The sequence below is a fragment of the Hippoglossus hippoglossus genome, chromosome 3 (assembly GCF_009819705.1).
Source record: "Hippoglossus hippoglossus isolate fHipHip1 chromosome 3, fHipHip1.pri, whole genome shotgun sequence".
Taxonomy (NCBI): domain Eukaryota; kingdom Metazoa; phylum Chordata; class Actinopteri; order Pleuronectiformes; family Pleuronectidae; genus Hippoglossus; species Hippoglossus hippoglossus.
In genome coordinates this window covers 13,101,973-13,107,972 of record NC_047153.1, presented here as the reverse complement: position 1 = coordinate 13,107,972, position 6,000 = coordinate 13,101,973, and positions in this window count along the sequence as shown.

The following is a 6,000-nucleotide window of genomic DNA, read 5'->3' as shown; positions in this document are numbered from 1 at the left end:
GCCGGTCTCTGGTGGGTTCCATGCTCAACGCTGATTGGCTTTCACAATATCGCATCATGCAAATTTATTGCTCGAGTTCAAATATTTGAACTCGAGCGATTGCGATTATGAAGCAGATTTTGCATCTATCGCTGTAATTTGCAGCTATTCACATTCTTGCATTGACTTATATGTACAAATTTGCTTTTTGTTTTGTGTGTACGTACCATAACAACACACATGCTAATAGTTAGGCTGATAAGATGAAGGATTCTCGAGATGTGCCATGCACATACAGACAGAGATTTGTGGGGTTATTATACAGATAAATATGAGGTATGTTATGAACATTTCCTCCTTTGCCACTGCTGTGGAATAGAAGACAAAGAAGACAGAGTGGGGCTAAGGACTTGGCTACAAGTCTGAAGGGCATCTGTCCCAGGCAGCTAAACCAATGTGGACTACTTCTTCTCCAGGCCTATTCCTCACATCGTCACTCCTTTTTTCTCCCTCTGGATTTCTGCTGTCCTCCAGCTGTACACATAGCAGGCTTGTTCGTTTCATTTGGATTTGACCCCTGCTTACCTTACTTCCGAGTGGGCTTCATTAAATGCCTTTCTTGCTCTTGCGGGGCGTTCTCTCTCTCACTCACTAAGTGGGAGAACAGTAACAAAAGGGAAGCCTCCAATGCACAATTCTCAGTGGAGAGGGTGACCCCAACTTTAGGAAGAAAAGGAACCTGAGGATAATAACAAATGAAGCCAAGGGCTGCGTTAATAGGCAGACACACATACAGAGCTCCCGATGCCGCTTTACTTTAACCGACATGTATATTAATACTCAGCACTTTTATCGAAGTGGGAGAAATATGAATATTCATCCTCATTTATATTTCAAGGCATTTCCATTCCTGCGGGGGCGTTGGTGGGTTCTGACCAATTTCCATCCCCATTACGGAAATGACAGCTCTCACTCTCGGGCCCTGACAGAGGTCTGCCCAATGCACAGGAGGTCCTACGAGGAGGGAGCCTGCGCCCGTTCCCAGCTGTCCACAAACACTCATTAACAGAGGAAAATATCCAACGGAATCTCTGTGAGAATTTTTAATCACACAAAGGCCCTGCTAATTAGGCAGCTGATGGGGCATGGAGAGCACAAGGACGAATTCTTTAAACAAAGGACTAGAAACTTTAGGAGCCTTAATTACTCGGGCAAAGAGTTCATTCCAGAATGGCAGAGCACATCATTCCACTAATGAGACCAAGTGGCAGCACATATTAGTGAGAAATAATGTGGAAAGTTCAATTATATTGTGCTTTTGGAGCCTTTTCCTTCTTTCCCCTCCCTGCTACTCATGCACACACATTACACAAAGCTCGGGCCAGCGCAGGAAGGAGGCAGGGGCGGAGGACATGTAATCACTGGCACCAGCACTCCGTTCTTCACGTGTATCTTGGCAGGCTTGATCATCTTAATTGCCCATTAGAATGTTCTCCTGTTTGAAAATGAATATCATTATTGCGCCCAGTTCTGGCCTCTGCTGGAGAAAAGACTTGCTTGCAATTTTGCCATTCAATACTGCATGTGTCTTGAATTCCAAACACACAATTGGCTCCCAATTTGCAGTAACTAAACCCTTAGAAATGCTATGAATTAAAAGGGCAAAGGCGGAAATCATTTCCAGGAGGTACGATTAGCTCTTTTCTTCAGTGCTACATGTAAAAAATATTCTTAGGAAACGCGGTGTACGTGGCCCTGATGTGGTCGTTGCCAATTCTGTGGTGAATTCAAGCCAAGTGTCACTAGAGCCGTCTTCAGACACAAACGTCAGGAAATGCCCAGAAAGTGGGTCCGTGTTCACAACAACAGGAAAACGTCTGGAAGATTCAGGCGAGGGGCGGAGCCTGGGTAGATCATGCAGGAGGCAGGATATGACATATAAATGTGACGTGTTTTTGTTTACAGCAGAACATGACACCTCTTTTTCATCTTGAGATATTTGGATTCTTTTTGTAGTTTATATGTTTGACATCCGGTGAATCAGAAAACGATATACATGACCCTTACATGGGCTCACTCTGACTATTTTTCCAAGGGTTAGGAAGGAAAATTTCCTAAATATGCCCCTGGTTACTGAGTGGGACATTTGCTTTCTCACATAAAGCCCCACTGGAAATTTTCAGGGAACTGTCCGGAGTTTAGTGCACGTCTAATAGGAATAGAAATCTTTGTCTGTTGGTGTTATTTTGCTGCCTTTCAGAACAAGTCTGCTAATGTCTAATATTTAAACAACACCCTCTTTCGGGGGGAAGATGCTTAACCTTCCTCCTTTTGTGGAAGTTTTGAAGACACTAGAAGACGTTATTATCACCATTGAGCAGTACGGGTGTGGAAAAAAATGCTATGCTCGTTGTATTTAAGTAATAACATTAGCCACAATCTTCAACTTTGTTTCGCACAGTGAGTGGATAAATTATTGTGAATGACAATCAAATAATGTGCGACCGAAAGGGTAATACATGCACATTCTCACCTGTGTAAAAGATTGTATTAAAAATCCTAATGCCCACATCAGGAGGTGCCTGCATACCAATTACAGCAAGCAGGAAGTAAATTTCCCGTGAAATAAAACAGCTAATGGGAAAAGGAGGGCGGCAGGCAGCATTCCTTATTGCCCACTAAGCTGGAACAAGGAGAGGAGGCAGGCACACATGAATGTCCACAACTGGCCTGGTTTTAACCACAATGGAGCCAAATGGGCCATCGTAAAACGAGGAAGTTAAATAGGTTGGCTCATGATACCATGTCACTTCCCCACATACTATTCTCCATCTGCACATGCGACAATGTTATCTTCTATCCCAGTATTCAATATAGACTGAAAAGGCTTTTACGATGCATTGCTGTGATAGAATTTTTCCCAATTAAAGATTATTTAATTGTATTTTTAGCAACGTATCCCGACTGAGAGAATGTACAGTTACAGCCTAAAATGTTTATGATAATTGACTTTAAAGCCCAAACAGAATGAACATTTTTTTTGTATGAAACCTTGGTAAGAAATGTGCTGTGTAATTAAAGCTTATGATATCAATATTGTTATGAGCTGATCAAAAGACAAATTGTCTGTGATATTTGTGTATTTCCAGTCAACAGCCGACTCAAAATCTTCAATCAAGAAGATTTCAATCAGAATGAAAAAATAAATTCAAAATAAAAGTTTGCATGTAGCCACAGCTGGAAAAACCTCGACACACAGTGAGAGATCAAAGCTTGTGAACAGAGGGGAGCATTTACCGGCTCGAGAGCCAGATATCTCCTCAATTCAATTTGTCAGATGGCCAGATGGAACTCCAAATACATGTTGATTCATGTGTCCTGGAAGTCTTTGCTGACAAGTTTGTCAACTTCTTTTAAAATGTACATATTTTACATGTAAAAATGTCTTTTAATGATCAATACTTCACTAAACCTGATTCTAACAATTTGGAACAATCGCTCTAAATGGTGTGATTCAGAAATGTATTTTTGAACTTTAAAAACTTTTGCAGACTGATTTTTAAATAAAGGTCAAAATCTATGATGCAGATGCCAAAATACACAGACTTCTAGCTCCTAGTAACACTGGATCATACAATTACAATGTTAAAATGTTAACAGCGCCTTTTATACCTTTTGACTCTCACTGAATACGAGTCAAATAAATAACAACTCACTCAAGTTTTAAAAATCAATTTAAAACATGTCAAATTTCCTCTGAACTGTTTAAACGTGCTGCTCATAAATTGACTTTGACATTGTGTGCAGTGCCCCTTTAAAACACGAACATAGAATCTCACGAGCCCGTTTAATAATACATAATGTAATTTGGGCTCACTGCTATTATCTGTTTGTGAGATGAACTTCCATCCCAACAAACTGTGTGCTTTCCTCAGGTAGGGTTAAATGGATGAAAGCTGCATCCTCTGCAGAGCTCCATTATAAGAGAAATTTGGAAATCAAGAGGATGTTGACTGTGTGCTCTCCTCATTGCCTGCAGACAATCTAACCCACAGAGAATAGTCTGACCAGAGAAGACCCACCAGTGAGGGAACCTATTGATTTTTCTTTCCATGTTGTCTTCGCTAGAGTTGTTTTGTTTCTTTTTGCCCATTGCCCCTGTTTTATTTACAGGCAGTGGGATCAATAGACACTTCCTCACTTGCTTGTTTCCAGATTTATGAAAACACATCTTTCAGCCTTTTAAGCACACTGGCAGATCTACATCATTTCTCCAGTGGCTCAAATAATTTGAGTTCAAATGATTGGCAAGTGTAATTGTGCAAGAAGGTGACTGCATCGAACAAGACGAAGTGCTGCGGCTCTGAAGTGAACTTTTAATATGTATGTTTGTTGAGCACTTTTCTGAGCTGTCTTGAACTTGAAGAAATATCTGCTGGATATTGGCCTTTGCAGCTGTCAGAAACTAGTAAAATGGGCCGTGGAGAAACTGGGGAGCAGGTTTTACTTTTTGTGAGATTGTCTGAACTTGTTTATGTGATAGATCAACATATTGGTGGCCCGGGTCGTTTCAGAAAATCACAGAGAAACGTTTAACGTTCAAGTTTATTTGACTCTTTGTGACTTCCTTGTTCATTCATTTACAATCCTACATACAACAGAAACTCTTAAGCTGCTGTCAAACATGCACTGACCTCCGAAGATTCTCCGCAGGAGGTGCATGTGTGAACCCAAAAGTCCAAGTGACAGCCTCTGGATTACTGTATCTGCCGGCTTTCTTCGACTGACCTCTGAGTATAAAGTATGCAGAAGGTCGCAGAATCCGATATGAGAAAACAGCAGGGGATCCCCCGCCGGATTCACAGCGAGCAAGTGGGGAGGGTTGATGCCGCTTCTGACACGATGCATGAAATAATAAAATAAAAAAACCATGTGGCGATAAGAGCGAACAGAGAGTCTGTGTGAAAATCACGTGATCTCTGCAGCGGAGTTAATACGTCACTTCCTGCGTCTGTCTGCTTCACCCAGCTGCTCCACCTCTCGGCTGAATAATGCAGAGGATTTGTTTGCTGTTGTGAACGCGTCTGTGTAGAGAACCCCCCGCTGCTATGTATGTGTGAAAAGCAAACGGCGGGTAAAGTCCAGACCCAATTCTCCAGACTTTATCCGCAGGTCATGTCTGAAAACGTTTTTACTTAAGTTGTAGTAATTACAAACACAGCAACTGAATTCAACCCAGGCTTTCACAGAATTTTCCAATATATATTTTATTTGTGTAGAAAGAGTTGCATTGGTATAGATACTGTTCATGAATAACTGCATGCACAAGTACCATAACTGTTTTTATGGCACAACAAATATATGTACATCACAAAATATCTTTTTATATTTGTGATAAATGTAATAGTACAGGTAAAGTTACTGTGTGCATTAAGCCAAAGAAATATATCATCTCTATTTTACATGCAGCTGGAATTGGTTGCTACATCAACAAAACATCTTAATTCTCCAAAATCCCAGTGGAAACATGGATCTTATGGACTGGCCGTCTTCTCCCACCTCCTGCTGACTGGCAGGCTGTCCCTGCTGCACAATGCTTACACACTCATTTCGGCGCAGAAGGTGCTACACATTGAATTAAAAGAGTTCTGATTGATAAGGTAGTTGAAGGCAAATCTGCTCCCACTAATTGTCTTTCAAATGCCCTCATTAATCAAAGCGAAGCCGGCCCGGTGACGTGCAGCCCTGTCAGCCGCTCTGCTACAGGCTCTCCTCCGGCCACTCACCTCCCAGCATGACGCCTGCTTCCCCTCTGTCAGGCGCCGCTGTCCGAGGACTACAGGAGCACAGGCCATCCGTCCGTCCGCTGCACACCTGCCTTCTGCCAGACAGGATCTGACCGCCCCCTGCCACTAGGACGGCCCCAGAGACCAATTTAGCAGCCACTTAATGATTCATGACTTCAAGTGGTGGAAATGAGGGCAGCATATGATAACAGGAATAAACACATTTAATTAGCTC